Below are 16360 nucleotides of genomic sequence, written 5' to 3' on the forward strand. Positions count from 1 at the left end.
GGGGAAGGAGTTTTGGGAGATACAGGGCTCTCTGGATGAAGGTTTGACCCACAGTAGCACATCGTGATGGAGCAGCTAGAAAAATGCATGTGCTACTTTATAGACCGAACAAGGGCCATTTGCTGTCACAATCCCTAAATCTCTTCTCTGTGTGTTTAATAACAAGAGTCTATAAGGTAAATGCCAGCTGATTATCAGAAAACATATTTGCTGAGCATGAACAACTTTGTAATAATCGAACACTAGAGATAAACACTGACTATATGGTTTTGTAACTTCAGAGGGTTATAATCTGCACTGTACTAAAATAATAGAGGAGAGGAGTAAACTCTTTTGCCTCTGTATTACAGTGCAAATCCAAACTGAGTCCCTGGAACTGTTGAAATCTAGTGGCTCCTACCTCGCTTCCATTGGGGATGTTGATGGAAGCCTGTTTCCTGGATGACATTCATTGTATCTAATTCTTCTCTCCTGTGGCTGTGTGTCTCAGCTTGGAAGACAGGTATCTGCTGGGGAGAGGCGGGGCCTCTCTAGGAATGGGGAATTCCAATCCCCTCCCCCCAAGTTATTATATTTTAGAAAATTAAAGGAGCTTTTTCAGTCAGAGCTATGGGGAAAGGAATAACAGTTCTTTACTAGTAAATATAACAGGACAAACAAACAACAACTACAGTATTAATAATAAACAGAACCAAGAACCTCGAGGGGCTTTGTTTCACAAGCCTGGGGCAGTCTGATCTCTTGAGGCCCCCCCTCAAAAGCACCAAGCTGGAACGGTGGAAACTCCAGGGCTGGAACGGCGGGTCGGGTTGTCCCCAGCAGGCGGGGGGTCGGGGGTGTGTCCCGGCAAAGTGAGCAGTGCTGAAGAAACCGTGACGGCCAGATGGGTCTGGCCCAGCTCCAGCAGGGCAGGCAAAGGGGGCTCCAGATTCCTGGGCACCCCAGCAGATGATGGATGATGGTAAAATTCCCCGGATCAGACTTTCTGTTGACAGTGGACTCCTCCCGCAGCAAGCAACAGCCTGACTGTCCTCCCCCGAAAAAAATGAGAGCCAGAAAAGCACGCTCAGCTCCCGCAGCACTGTGCTTTTCCCTCCCCCAAACTTAAGTGATCTTCCCTCATCCCCAGCCACTTCTTTTGTGTGGGTCAAGCACCCTCTAAGCATCAGTATTCAGTCTCTTAGCAACTTAATGGGGGGGGGGAGGGAATTCCATAGGAAAAAAAACCCAAAACCAAACCTAACCCCCAACACTGTGGATGGGCTTTCACTCAACTTACAGCCTGACCACCAGCACAAAGGATGGCCAGAAACATGGTGTCCACAGCACCCGGCAGCCTGGAGCCTTCCTCCATCCTGCTCCTCGTTTTGCAGATATGTAGTTCAGTGTTTGGAGATCACCATGGGTATTCACTGACCTGCAAAAGCAAGCTGGGGAAGCCTCTAGCAGATTTGCAGCTGGTCCCAGCTGCAGGACCATCATCTAGCCCAAACAGGGCCATTTTCTTCAAGACGGTTATCTGTGTATTCCTTTCACCTCTGTACAGTTAGGAGCACATGGGCTTCTGTTTGTCCAGTCTTTGTGCTGAACTGCAGCTCTGCTGTGGGCTTTTTCCTATGCATCATTTAAAATAGCACAGAGTTAAACATCTATTTTAAAACAGCTTTGTTAAAAAGAGAAAAGCTTACTCCCCATGGCAATCAAAGGAAGAAAGAATAACCTCCCCACATCACCCGCCAAGTTTCAGGTGAAGGGGACTATGTGAGAAATAAACACGGTGCCTTGGCCTGACACTTCTGATGGGGTCAGGTTTTTCCTGCACTATAATGAGGTCTTGTTAGGAGAGTGGGAGCAGTGAGGTATGCTTCTTTTTCTTGGATCTCTGTATTTCAAGCTGCCTGCAGAAGGAGTGCGGCTGGGGATGGGAAAGAAAAAAAATTACTTGTTAGATATTTCTACCATGGGCTTGGATGTTCTGAGGATACAACAGTGAAGAAAGAAAAGATGGGGGCAGGGGTAGCAGGAGGCCAGGCAAGCTCTGCAAATAGTGCTCATCTTCCCCTTCTTTCTTTTTTGTGCCAATCTTTGTTCGTGCCTCCATTAGATGTTTTAACTTCACTTTCTGTGATGAGGAACCTGGGAGATGTGTTGGCAAAAGCTTTGCTTTCCTGGCAGTAAGAAGGCTATACAGATTTGGGGGCTCTTGTGGCATCTAAGTGGATGGGGAGGGGGAAGGAATCCAAACTTTCAATCAAACCCTGCCAGCTCTTTTCCATTCGAGAGGAATGAGGCTTGCCTTGTTAAAGGCAGAGCACGAGTGAGAGCGGGCAGCATGCCAAGAGCCATTTGAGAGGCAGGTGAGACTTTCTGAAGTAAGAAATATCCATTCCACTCTAAATTGAAGTGTGTTAAATAAGGAAGCTGTTCAGTGCTAATAAGGCAGGGAGCGAGCTGGAGAGCACAGCTGGGGTTATGGCTCTTGGAGAGCACAGAGGACCCACGTTTGGATTTGGCCATGGCTCTGGCTGTGTGCAGGGAAATGAGCTCCAGGCAGGTGTTGCCCTACTTCCTGAGGATGCACATCAGTCAGCAAAGGCATGGTTTGCTTGACTTAGCTTCTTTTTTTTTTTGGGTTTTTTTTTTTTTTTTTGTTTTTTTAGCATTTGAGCCCTAGGGTGGGAGTGATGGGGGTTGTGGAGGTCACGGCTGAGCATGCAGAGGGACAGGGCTGGGTTTGGAGCTGGCATGATGTGGAAAGCTGCAGTGATGGACTGCAGCATTTGGACTTTCCACATAGGGATAGGAAAAGCTGGCACAGCACCTGCTTTCATTAGGCTTTTCTCTACCTGCAGGTCCCAACCCTCATCAGGAGAAATGCTCTCAATTTTTTTTTTTATTTTAATTTTTAATTTCTCTTCTTTTCTAAAATGCTGAAACATAGAAGTACAGATGCAAATTAACACATAAATCCAGGTCGGAGGGTGTCACCAAAAAGATAGGTTGCACAGTAATTAAAGAGCATGAAATTTTCTCTGAGATATTTTTTAGTGTGCTCTAAATAGCCAATTGCTGTTTCTTAAATATTCAGTAATTACTGTAACTGGATGCAGTTTGGCTTGGAATTTAATAAGACCTTACTGGAGAGTCTATTAGATCACCAGGAGGCTGGTGGGATAATTTAACACTAGTGCCTGTCTCTGCTTATTGATTGTGTCCAGAAGGCAGCGCAGTGGTGTCCAGTCGATAGGGCATGAGAAGGGGGCACAAGACACAACCTGCCCCACGCTCCACTGCCAAGGGAGCTGGGAGGAGCCCTGGGGGTTCTCATCTCCAGTCTGTGAGGGACTTTGTGCTCCACAGAGCCCTCCTTCCCAGAGTCCTCCCTTGATTTTATAGGTAAAGCAGCAAGGTGCAGGGGTGGGGATGTGTGTTTGCTCAGGTTTGCACAGCTCTGCCTGAGCAGACCTGGTGCTCAGGGGAGCCCTGCGCTCTTTGCAGTGAACCTGAGGCTGGTTTGCCTCTACTGTCCCAATATACTGGATCCTTGAGGTTTGTTGCCAAACCTTCCTACCCCCTCTGTGTGCATATTAAGGATAAGGAAACACACCCTGGATATTTACCTCATGACATAGTGGAGAAAGACTCTTTGGGAAAAATGCTATTTCCATCCTTGCTGGCTGGTGGTTCGGAAAACACGGGCTGCCAAGTACGTGTTTCCCTGAAACAATACAGGGTCTAGGAAATTACCCACAAGGAGGGGATGTTGCCTGGGCACACCTGTGCTGTGGGTCAGCTCCAGGGCTAGGGAGGCTGGTGTGGGTGGGCAGCTCTGCTGGGCTGCCCTAGGAAGGGGCTCCATTGCCCAGGTGAAGTTACAGCGCTTAATCCATGTTTGACTCTGTGAAGTTACTTCCGGGCTTTGTCTTGGGTTGTCTCCAGGATGTCCCTGGACACCTCCTGGAAGCTGGCTCAGCCTTGGAGCCATGACCAAACAGCAGCAGGGATCAGACTGCACATTCCTAAGCAGAATGCTCCGGCTGGCTGTACACTCCTGAGTGTCTCCACATGTTTTCTTGCTGTACCTCAGGGCACACATCTCACAGCAGCAGATATTGCTCTGACAAGCTGCAGGGCAGTCCCCAGATCATCTCAGATATTTAAAATTGAAAAGTGTACCAGCCCTGTTTGTCTGGAGTGTTTTGCTCAGTGCTTTGAGGTCATGGATAAAATGCACTACTGAAGGACTGGCAGGTTGGTTCCTCCCAAAAGCTGACCTTGTGCAGTCCTGGTTGCTCTTAAAATATATGCCTGGGAGACATACTCTGCTCTGAGACAGGAAGGAGACAAATTCCGTTATCACAGCTCAGACCTGCCCACTGAGCTCCCAGCACCAATCAGGGTAAGTCCAGTATGTCTAAGCAATGGCTGCTGCACATCTCTTTATGCTTGGAAGTGATAAGCTCTGGTTTAAGACCACAATAGTGGATTTGAAATTTCTACTTCCAAACACTGCTTCTATAATTAGGTGGTTTTGTATTGTGTGCCTCTCCCCCAGGAATGGGAAAAAAACTCAACAAAACCGTGAGATATTTTTACACAAGTTCCTGCCCTCCAAAATGGAAAAACAGACTTGGGGGCTGAAACAACTCCAGCTGCTTAGCTCATTTCATTGTTGCAAGTGAGGAACAGGGACTTTAGAAAGAAATGCTTCTTTTAATTGCAAACCAGCTTTCCAGGATAATTTATTTATTTTTCCTCCTGAATGAGATTTCATCCTGACCTCAAAACCACAGCCCTTTGGATCACACAGTGTGTCACAGGATTATTTTACTCAGGGAGGGAGGCTCACTTCCACAAGAATTCCTCTATATTCCCACTGCTTGAACTACAGTTGCCTGATCTTTCAGACACATAATCTAAGTGGACATGCATCACTGGAGCCCAATTTAATGTCAAGCCATAAACTGAAGGATCAGGAGTGCCCATCCACAATGAATTCCTGTTCACAGATTAGGGAGTCCTGGCTGAGCAGCCCTAGAAATTGAACTGGGGGACTGGACTAAATCAATTTGATTCACCCTAAGGACAGTGATGCTACAGAAATGCATACAACAGAAAAAGGCAGGATCTCCCATTATCATGAACCTAAATAAGGTCATGAGCCCTTGTGGTGGTTTCAGGCAGATTTTGGGAGAAACTTTCCTATGGGGCCCCCCTCCCCTCCTCCAACCGGTTCGGGAAAAAAGATTTTCTCAGAGAGAAGTGGAAAAAACCTGTTTATTAAACAGGCAAAGTACTCCCAGCACAATACCCAATGACAAGAGCTTTGTGCTGCTTACGGAGGGATAACAAACTTAAAGAAAGTCTCCTCTTGAGGGTCATCACTGTGCTCCACTGCTCCGTCTCCACTGACGTTGGGAGAAAAGGAGATGTGCAGGGCTGGTCTTGGTGGGGTGGGTCCCCTGTGGAGGCCCCCGGTGCTTCCCCAGGTCCTTAGTCTGGAGAGGTTGGAACAGTTCTGAGGAGAGGGCAAAAAAAGCAAAAAGGAAGGAAAAAAGGACAAAAAAAGAGAAAGAAAAAAAAAGGCAAAAAGCTTCAGCTATTCTACAGCGTCTAACTACGCTAGCACTAAACTAACTAACTGCCGGGGAAAAAACAACAGAGCTTCTTTCGTCTTGCCGTGTTCCAACTCCCCTGCTTCAAGGTCACTCCGATGAGCAGAGTTTTCCTGGGGAAAAACAAACTGCGCTTGCCCTCCCCCCCTGCACCCAACAGACGATTGGGGATACACAGTCACCCCAGGACATCTTCCACCCCTTATCCCCATATCGTCGACTTACAGACAGAACCAATATATATTCCACATAAAACTTCCATCCATTCTCCCCACAAAAAAAAAGAATACAAGCAATACCCATCATGCTCCTGTCACGTTCTACACTGAGCCACTGAATCCAGGCCCCAGGCTGCAGGGCAGAAGGATTCCTCTCTCACTTACTCATACCTTCAACACTTGCTCATATTTTCAACACTTAACACATACCCTCTCACTTACACATTTCTTTCTATTTCATTCTGCGTGGTTTAATGTACAATGGCAATAGCATTCAGCAGACAGTGATGTTTGTAAATGATTCTCACCCAACAATCAGATCTCCCTGAGTTACACATCGTGTTGTTCTATCTTTCTGCATTATCCACCATGTGCAACTTGGTCCTTGAGCAAAGACAACCCCACGAATGGGTTTGTCTGTACTTGAGGCAGACTTGATCCACACCGTCTTCCCTAACAGACCTCTGGCGTGCACCACTGGGACTTTATCTCTGTCTGTTGTATGCAGAGGCTCAGCCTGGGTGGGGCCTGCTCGGTTGGTGGAGCCTCGGGTGTTGACCAACCAGGTGGCCTTTGCCAAATGCTGCTCCCAATTCTTGAAAGATCCCCCACCCAATGCTTTCAACTGGGTTTTTAACAATGCATTGTGCCTCTCCACTTTGCCTGCAGCGGGCGCATGATAGGGGATATGGTACACCTACTCAATGCCATGTTCCCTAGCCCAGGTGTTAATAAGGCTGTTCTTTAAATGAGTCCCGTTGTCTGACTCAATTCTCTCGGGGGTACCATGCCTCCACAGGACTTGGTTCTCTAGGCCCAGAATGGTGTTTTGGGCAGTAGCATGGGGCACAGGGTAGGTCTCCAGCCACCCCGTGGTGGCTTCCACCATTGTGAGCACATAGCGCTTGCCTTGGCGGGTTTGGGGAAGGGTGATGTAGTCAATCTGCCAGGCTTCCCCATACTTATACTTGGACCATCACCCGCCATACCATAGGGGCTTCACCTGCTTGGCCTGCTTGATGGCAGCACACGTCTCACAGTCATGGATAACCTGAGAAATACTGTCTAAGGTTAGATCTACCCCTCGGTCTTGGGCCCACTTATAGGTGGCATCTCTACCCTGATGGCCTGAGACATCATGGGCCCATCGAGCTAAAAACAACTCTCCCTTGTGTTCCTAATCTAAATCAATCTTTGACACTTCTATTTTTGCTGCCTGATCTACCTGCTCATTGTTTCGGTGCTCCTCATTAGCTCTGCTCTTGGGGATGTGGGCATCTATGTGGCGGACTTTCACAGGTAGTCTCCCTCCCCTGGTAGCAATGTCTTTCCACTCCTCAGCAGCCCAGATTGGTTTCCCTCCACGCTGCCAATTAGCCTCTTTCCACCTCTTCAGCCATCCCCACAGAGCACTGGCTACCATCCATGAATCGGTATAGAGGTAGAGCCTCGGCCACCCCTCTCTTTCAGCCATATCTAAGGCCAATTGAACAGCCTTGAGTTCTGCAAGTTGACTTGATCCACCCTCTCCTTCAGTGGCTTCAGCAACCTGTTGTGTGGGGCTCCACACTGCTGCTTTCCACTTCCGATTCATCCCTACAGTACGACAGGAACCGTCAGTGAAAAGGGCATAATGCGTCTCCTCTGCTGGCAATTGGTTGTATGGTGGAGCTTCTTCAGCCCGTGTCACTTGCTCTTGTTCTTCATCTGTGAGGCCAAAATTTTCACCCTCAGGCCAATTGGTAATTATTTCCAAAATCCTAGGGCGATTCAGTTTACCCATACGGGTGCCCTGCGTAATAAGAGCAATCTACTTGCTCCATGTGGCATCAGTGGCATGATGGTTGGAGGGAACCTCCCCTTTGAACATCTACCTTAGCACAGGCAGTCGAGGTGCCAGGAGGAGTTGCGTCTCTGTATCAATCACCTCCGAGGCAGCTTGAACTCCTTCATAGGCTGCTAAGATTTCCTTCTCAGTTGGGGTGTAATTGGCTTCAGACCCTCTGTAACTTTGGCTCTAGTATCTTAGTGGTCGGCCTTGAGTCTCACTAGGCACTTTCTGCCAAAGGCTCCAGGACAGGCCATTGTTCCCGGCTGCTGAGTAGAGCACGTTCTTCACATCTGGTCCCGTCCTCACTGGGCCAAGGGCCACTGCATGAGTGATCTCTTGCTTGATCTGGGCAAAAGCTTGTTGTTGCTCAGGGCCCCAGTGGAAATCATTCTTTTTGCGGGTGACTAGGTAAAGAGGGCTCACAATTCGACTATACTCGGGAATATGCATCTTCCAGAAACCTATAGCACCTAGGAAAGCTTGTGTCTCCTTCTTATTGGTTGGTGGAGACGTAATCTTTTTGATGACCTCAGTGGGAATTTGCCGCCGTCCATCTTGCCACTTTACTCCCAGGAACTGGATCGTATGAGCTGGTCCCTTAACTTTACTCTTCTTGATAGTGAAACTGGCTTCCAGGAGGATCTGGATGATTTTCTTTCCCTTCTCAAACACTTCTGCTGCTGTGTTCCCCCACACAATGATGTCATCAATATACTGTAGATGTTCTGAAGCCTCACCCTTTTCTAGCGCAGTCTGGATCAGTCCATGGCAGATGGTGGGGCTGTGCTTCCACCCCTGGGGCAGTCGGTTCCAGGTGTACTGCACTCCCCTCTATGTGAAGGCAAACTGAGGCCTGCATTCTGCTGCCAAAAGAATGGAGAAAAATGCATTGGCAGTATCAATCGTGGCATACCATTTCGCTGCCTTGGACTCCAGCTCGTACTGGAGCTCCAACATGTCCGGCACAGCAGCGCTCAGTGGTGGTGTCACCTCATTCAATGCATGGTAGTCCACAGTCAATCTCCATTCTCCTTCAGATTTACGCACAAGGCCAAATGAGGCTGTTGAAGGGTGAGTGGGTTTTACTAACCACCCCTTGGCTCTTCAGCCCTTGAATCATCTTATGGATGGGAATCACAGCATCTCGAGTTGTCCTATACTGTCGGCGGTGCACTATAGAAGTGGCAATTGGTACCCGTTGCTCTTGTACTTTCAGGAGTCCTACTGCACATGGATTCTCGGACAGTCCAGGCAAGGTGTTCAATTGCCGGATGCCCTCTGTTACTACAGCCGCTATCCCAAATGCCCGCCTGAGTCCTTTCGGGTCTTTGAAATACCCACTTCAGAGGTAATCTATGCCCAAAATGCATGGGGCCTCTGGCCCAGTCACAATAGGGTGTTTCTCCCACTCCTTTCCAGTTAGGCTCACATCTGCTTCCACCAAAGTAAAATCTTGTGATCCCCCTGTCACGCCAGCAATAGAGACAGATTCTGCCCCTACATGTCTTGATGGCATTAATGTGCACTGTGCACTAGTATTAACCAAGGCCTCATATTTTTGTGGTTCTGATGTGCCAGGCCAACGAATCCACACAGTCTAAAAAACATGGTTTTCCCTAGCCTCTACCTGGCTAGAGGCAGGGCCCCTCTAAGCCTGGTTATCCTTCTTTCCTTGAGCATATGTCTTAGAGGTTCCTTCAAGGGGGTCGGACATGTCATCATCGTCATACTTGGCAGTTCAGCTATGGGCAACTGGAGCCGCTTCTCTTTTGGTGGAACTCCCTCTTTGAGTCCTGACTTCCTTCAATTCACGCACCCGTTGTGCCAGGGCAGCCGTAGATTTTCCATCCCATCTGTTCATATTTTCTCTGCAATCCCGCAGGAAGAACCACAGCTCAGCGCGTGGAGTGTATCCTCTCTCCCTAGCCGGAGAGCGTCTACGTTGGGTACCAGAACCTCTGATCTGTACTGCTGAGATTTGGAGAAGGTCCTCTCTAATCTCCTCCCTGAGTTTCTTATGATTCTCATCTATCTTATCCTCTAGTTTCTGTAGACGTGTTTCCACAGCTGCAATCCTGGCGTGTGTTGGGCCATGCACAGCATCTGCATATGCTCGGAGCTTCTTTGCCATATCAAGCACAGTCTCCTCCATGTCCTCACGCTTCATTACTGCTAAAGCAGAAGCGTATTCTAATGGCCCGAGTTGTATAAGTTTTCGCCACATCACAGATGTATGTGATACCAAGTCTGGGTTCCTAGTGTTTATATCATCTGAGAAAACCATCTCTGCCACTGCCATTTCTCTCAAGCGTTGAATCCCTTGTTCTATGGTCTTCCATGGGGTTTGCTGCATATAGAGATCATCTGCACACAAGTATCTTTCTGCCACACTTCCTAGGACCCGCATCCAGACACTGCAAGGACTAGCTTCTCTCATCATCTCCTGGTCGATGACTGGATCATGTGACAAGGATCCCAGATGCCTCGCTTCAGTGCCATCCAGAATTGTAGCCTCGCCTGCAGCATCCCAAAGACGAACTAACCAACTAATTATAGATTTATCAGGTTGTTACCAGTAATCTTTTCTTAGGCCCCGAAGGTCTTTCAGGGAAAAGGAATCAATATTGGCTTCTGATCCTGTGCTAGAAGCTTTGGCTTCTGATTTTGGTGAAGGTCCTTCTCTTGGGTCATCATCGTCCACTGGTCGATCGGTTTTGACTGTGTGCTTCTTTTGCCGGAGCAACTGCCAGGGGCTTTGGCTTACTGTCTGCTTTAGCTGCCAACTCAGGCTCAGGTTCTAGTTAAGCTGCTGGCTTCATAATTGGGGTGTTGGCTGCAGCCTGAGTGACTGGGGTAGCTGTTGATTTGTATCCCTTCCCCCCTGCTTCTGTCTGCTGCCCTACAGTCTCTAGCAATGTGCAGGGCCCAGCTTACTGCAGCCACCTTTTCCCCCTTAGAGCTATCATGGTACCTCTCTTTCAGGTATTTCCCCAGCTCCACTGGATTCTGAATTTGTTCCCGTGGAAAATCCCAGACTATAGGGTCAGAGAATTCCTTGAGGAGTTGGCCCATATCCTCCCATTCTCCACACTACTCAGGATTTCCTCTGCCTGGGTCAGGAGTTTTATCAGCCCCTCTAGAAATCTCAGCCCATATTCTAGAGAAGCTGCAGACTGTATAGATGAGGCTTATCAGATGACATACCAGAAAGGTGGTCTCTTTAACACTCAGGGGAAACTCAACATTCTCTAACAATGATTTAACCAATTCAGAGGAGAAGAAGGAAACGAAAGACTGCAACGCTTCATCCTCTGCTCCTCCTCCCACAAACAGGGTGAATAACCATAACCATGACCCATACATAGTAGGAAAAGATCTCAGCACCTTTATAAACTTCCTACAAATTATTATGATTAAACCAAGGCCAATAGCTACTCTAATCCGTGTCCCTCTACTGTAAAAACTGCGTATTAGTGACAATATTGGGGCTATCTCTGGATATGCAAATAAACCTAAGGACCACAAAGGTATTAAGACCTCAAAGAAGCCTAAGGATCCAAAACACATCAAGGCCCCCACCCCAAGAGACAGGAGGTCAAACAGCATAGTTACTGACTGCTAAATACTAATCAGTACAGGGTTTTTCCACTCTCTCGAGGCCCATGTTGGGCACCAATAAGTTTGTGGTGGTTTCAGGCAGATTTTGGGACAAACCCCTCCCCTCCTCCAACCGGTTCGGGAAAAAAGATTTCCTCAGAGAGAAGTGGAAAAAACCTGTTTATTAAACAGGCAAAGCACTCCCAGCACAATACCCAATGACAAGAGCTTCGTGCCGCTTACGGAGGGATAACAAACTTAAAGAAAGTCTCCTCTTGAGGGTCGTCACTGTGCTCCACCGCTCCGTCTCCGCTGACGTTGGGAGAAAAGGAGATGTGCAGGGCTGGTCTTGGTGGGGTGGGTCCCCTGTGGAGGCCCCCGGTGCTTCCCCAGGTCCTTAGTCTGGAGAGGTTGGAACAGTTCCGAGGAGAGGGCAAAAAAAGCAAAAAGGAAGGAAAAAAGGACAAAAAAAGAGAAAGAAAAAAAAAGGCAAAAAGCTTCAGCTATTCTACAGCGTCTAACTATGCTAGCACTAAACTAGCTAACTGCCGGGGAAAAAACAACAGAGCTTCTTTCGTCTTGCCATGTTCCAACTCCCCTGCTTCAAGGTCACTCCGATGAGCAGAGTTTTCCTGGGGAAAAACAAACTGCGCTTGCCCTCCCCCCCTGCACCCAACAGACGATTGGGGATACACAGTCACCCCAGGACAGCCCTTTAAAAGTGCAGACTGACCTTTTTTAGCTGCAGTGTCCCGAGTGCTGGCTTCACTCTCTGTTCTCTTTATTCCCACTTCTTTTCATCCCCTCCTCTTCCCTCAGCTTGAGTAATGGTAATTTTAGGCTCTAGGTAAAAAAGAAATAATGATGGTCCTTAAAGGGAACTGGCTTCTATACAAAGCTTAGTGTGGAGCTGGACCAGCCACATGTCCATTCCTTGGCATGGAACCTGGATAACCTTAGTGCAGTTTGGGTACTCTTGAGAAATGGAGGGAGCAGACCAGTGTTCTCCTGAAGGAATATTCCATACATGAGAACTCACTGGGACCTCAGGTGGAGAAAGAAGGCATTGAAATGAACATTTCCTGAAAGAGAATATGTTGTGCCACCCTTACACCAAGTGCTTGTGGATTATCTCCCTTTCACAGGAGAAATCAGTGATGTGGAGCTCAAGCCCGTGCTCATTTCATGCTCTGTATAGCAGCTCCAGTGGGGAGAGGGATAGGGAGAATGGGAGTTGATGCCACAAGCCACCAGCCTTGCTCTCATAACTCCAGAGCTTGCTCGTGGGACAAGACTCCACTTAGTGCAGGGGGAAAAACAAGCTCCCATGAAGCTTGCTGTGTCTCCATAGGAACAAAAACAACTGGAAAGCATGGATTAAGCACTGCTCTTCAAGCAGAGCAGTTCATGCAGGAAGGCAAAGAATGAGGCTCAGGAAAGGCCTCCTACCCTGCTCTTCTCCCACTGCTCAGCACATCATTGCCTGCAACTCTCTGTGGCTGCCAAATATGACCAGAGTATGCTTGGGTCAGGGATGCCCTGATGCAGCAGGAAAGCTGATGGATGCTGCAGATGGCTGCAATGGGGCTTGGAAATCCACAGCCAGTGAATGACCCTGGCACAATCCTTGATCCCTGGGAAACCAGTACTATTCCTGCTTCAAATCATGACCCTGCAGCTGTGTCTTTGACGGAGGACACACAAGGAGTTTACTAAACAAATTGTGTGGACATGTACACTCATACCGCACACTTGGAAAGTTCAGATCAAAGGCATCTTCTGTGGAATTTCTCCTACCCGCAATATTCTTGGAAATTGCCCTTCTGCCTGAAGAGTTTGCAAACAATAGTGACTGGCCCTTGTTCAAAACACTAGCTGTAGCTGGTGGGAGATGGCTCACCACAAGGCAGTCAGTGGAGCAGTCTATCACAATTCAGATGTGGTTCGATCAAATTCAAGGCAGTATAAGATGTGGAACAGATTACAGGCTGGATCATAAAAGCCACAAACCACATTAAAAGCATAGGGACAACAATAGATATTCTGCTCTCACACTTAAATATGATCCTGAATGAAAGGATTTCCCCTGCCTCCAGCCCTTTTTCCCCTAAAGCAGGATTTCTGTCTCCAGAAAATGCCATCCAGTTGCATGAAGAGCCTTGGGAGCTGTGAGCATCTTTGCATAACAATGTCATGTCAAACAAATTCCTGCCTGGTCCTTGTCTACCACCTGATGTATTGTGCCCCAAAATGGTTTTGACTACCTGCCACCTCAGCAACACCTGCTGGCTATGAAAGTAGCAATTGCAGAGGCAGCTGTGAAAATGAAAAGTAAAATGGGGTGGAGGAAGGAGGGGAAAAGCCAGCTCCATGGTGTGCTGAAGTGTTGGGAGAATGGAGGGAAAAGGAAGGCCAGCTGGGGATAGGTTTTTTTCCTCCACTTTCCAAATGAGAGACGATGTCTCTCAAGTGCTATACAAATGAGCAATGGTGTGGAAGGACTTGCTAATGATTAGTGATTGTTAATCAGTTCATTAACAGTTATGGTTGGCATTTTTTAAGAGGGACAAATTGTTTTCCTCCAGAGAGTAGAGCTCTCTCTTGCTGTGGCCGTACCGGTATCAGTGGATGTGCATGTGTGTAGGGGCAGAATAGGAAAGAGGAAAAATAGGGTGTTTTGGTACCCAGGGCCTGACGCTGAGCAGCCATTTTGGTTCTGGCAGCACCCTCAACCCCAGGGGTGCTGTGTTGAATCCCTGGGAGATGGGGAATCAGGGCTTCCCAACATATCTAAAGCAGATGTAATTAAAGCCTTCCCTGCCTGCCACAGAGCATATGGGATATGTTAGCAGAGTAATTAAATTTTGTGAAGTGAGTCTTTGCTGGAAAGCTGGAGGGTGGGTTGGTGGGAACAGGGAGAGCAGCAGCGCTGACTCTCTTACCACCTCTGGCCCTCGCTCCAAACTGCTCCTTGTGTGACAAGTTGAGGAAATAATTAAGTGGTGGCTCATTTGCATTATTTGTTGAGTTTGCATGTATTAAAAATTTTGGAGGAAACTGGTCAAGCTGTACAGATGTTGCAGATGAAATAGAGGCATATTTGTGTGTGTGAGTTCTAAGCAGAAAGGCAGATGTGGGGTCTGGAGAGCAGAAGGGGCAGAGAAGGGAATGGGGAGAACAAAAAATATGGTTCTTGCAAACATTAAAGTAAAATATGTGCAGTGCACAGTAAATTTGCCAATTAGTGGAAAATTACAGAATGATGGAAACTCCTTATGAATTGGAGTCAGTGAATGTCTCTGGTGGGCCTTGGAGGGAGGGCGATCAGAAAGGCTGGAAGTGTTGGTTTGCAGGTTTCAGAATAGGACATCTTTTCTTTACCAGGTGAAACTTTCTGAGACAAAATCTTTACATGTAAAACTTATATTTTTATATAGTCTTTTTCACTTAAAATGAGAGAAAAAGTTTCTTTTCTAGAAAAAAAAAAAGGCAAATAATAACTCAGTTTAAACAAAATTCCTGTCAGAATTGAATGAGTCATTTGTAATTGTCCCACATTGAATGTTGTTTTGTTTTACTTCCCCCCAAAGCTGAGATTTGAGGCAAATCATTCTCAGTTTATGCATCATACTGTTTTCTTTGGTCCAAATTTTCTGGTTTCCCCTACTGAAGTTGGTATTCACCCCACATTGTGTTTATGCAGCTCTTATAAAGGAACCAGTTCTCATAAACACCCAGCTTCCAGCAGTGATGATTGTGGAGCTTACTAATACATGAAATGGGTTTATCTCTTCCTGAGAACACATCTATAATGACCTCCTCTTTTCTTTCTCTTCAGGATGCATGTAGAGCAAATTGTGGATTAGGAAGACTGGAAAATGGTGACCAAGCACTGACCTCTCTGAAATGATTGTTGACTCCAAAGCTTTTGTTTGGGGCAGTGGTGAGGGAAGGGAGTAGGTTTGCTCCTGGGCTGCAGGGACATGGTATTCCCTGTTGGGTACAAGCACGGGGCAGCTTTCAAATAGCAGAGGCAGCTCTGCTTGAAGAAGTGCTCCCTAATTACCCTCCTGATTGATGAGAGTGACAGCCCACTGTGCCAGTCCCAGCTGTATGGCTGCAGGTCTCCCAACACCCCTTGGGAGCTGAACTGGGCAGTGAGATGCAGGCTTTGGCATTCCCTTCTCCCTCTTTCAGGGCACTGCTCCCCTCCTGTGTTCCAGCAGCCTCAGCTGACAAAGCCTGAGCGCAGCACTGCTGTAAGTTAGGTGTGACACTGTACCTGTGATGTGTTTTGGGTTTTGAAACACATCTGAGACATGCAAGGCAAGGGAGAGGGGTTTGTTTTGGGTAAACCCTCTTGTAGTGTTGAATCCTCAGAACTGCTGAGGCACAGAAAAATATGTCCATAACAGCAATGTTTACTTGGTGTACTGGAGAAATTGCTGTACCCCTTTGTCCACAGGACCTTGGATTACCTCAGCTAGCTGGGAGAGACAAACCCACACATACAGACAAACCCATTCTTCTACCCTATTCTGAAAGTGATGATGAGGCAGGAGCAAGTCTTTAAGTGAAACAGTTATGCTGAAAAGTGGGGTCACAGCAACTGTTTACCAAATGAACTCTGTCTGGCTTCATATTTATCTAGCATCTGCTTCAGCATCTGCACCACTCCTTTCCTGGAGGTTCAGCTGGAGGGGGTAGCTGTGACTGAGGGATGAATCTCCTAATATCATTGCTGGTTCTCCCTGTCAAGGCATTTTTTCATTGAAAATGAGACATGCATATCAAAAATACTCCTTAGCCAAAAAAACCCACCATTGGTAGTTTTGAATGGTAAAAAGTTCAGAAGGTTTCAGAGTTCTTTTCCCATCATTTCCAGTTAGAAGTTATAGACTGGAGACTCCCCACAAGTCATTAAAGCTTCTACATTTAGCATCAATTCTTCTAAAATACTGTCTTCCCCAAAGGGTTTGTTAATCTTTTAGAAATGCTTCCCTTGGTAGTTTCTTTTGCCTCTCCTGAAAGCTTCTCATGAAGAGCAGAGCCTTCCCTGCACCCCATCTCATCTTGGTGAGTTATGGTTTAAGATTGTC

This window comes from Hirundo rustica, chromosome 12 (assembly GCF_015227805.2).
Source record: "Hirundo rustica isolate bHirRus1 chromosome 12, bHirRus1.pri.v3, whole genome shotgun sequence".
NCBI lineage: Eukaryota > Metazoa > Chordata > Aves > Passeriformes > Hirundinidae > Hirundo > Hirundo rustica.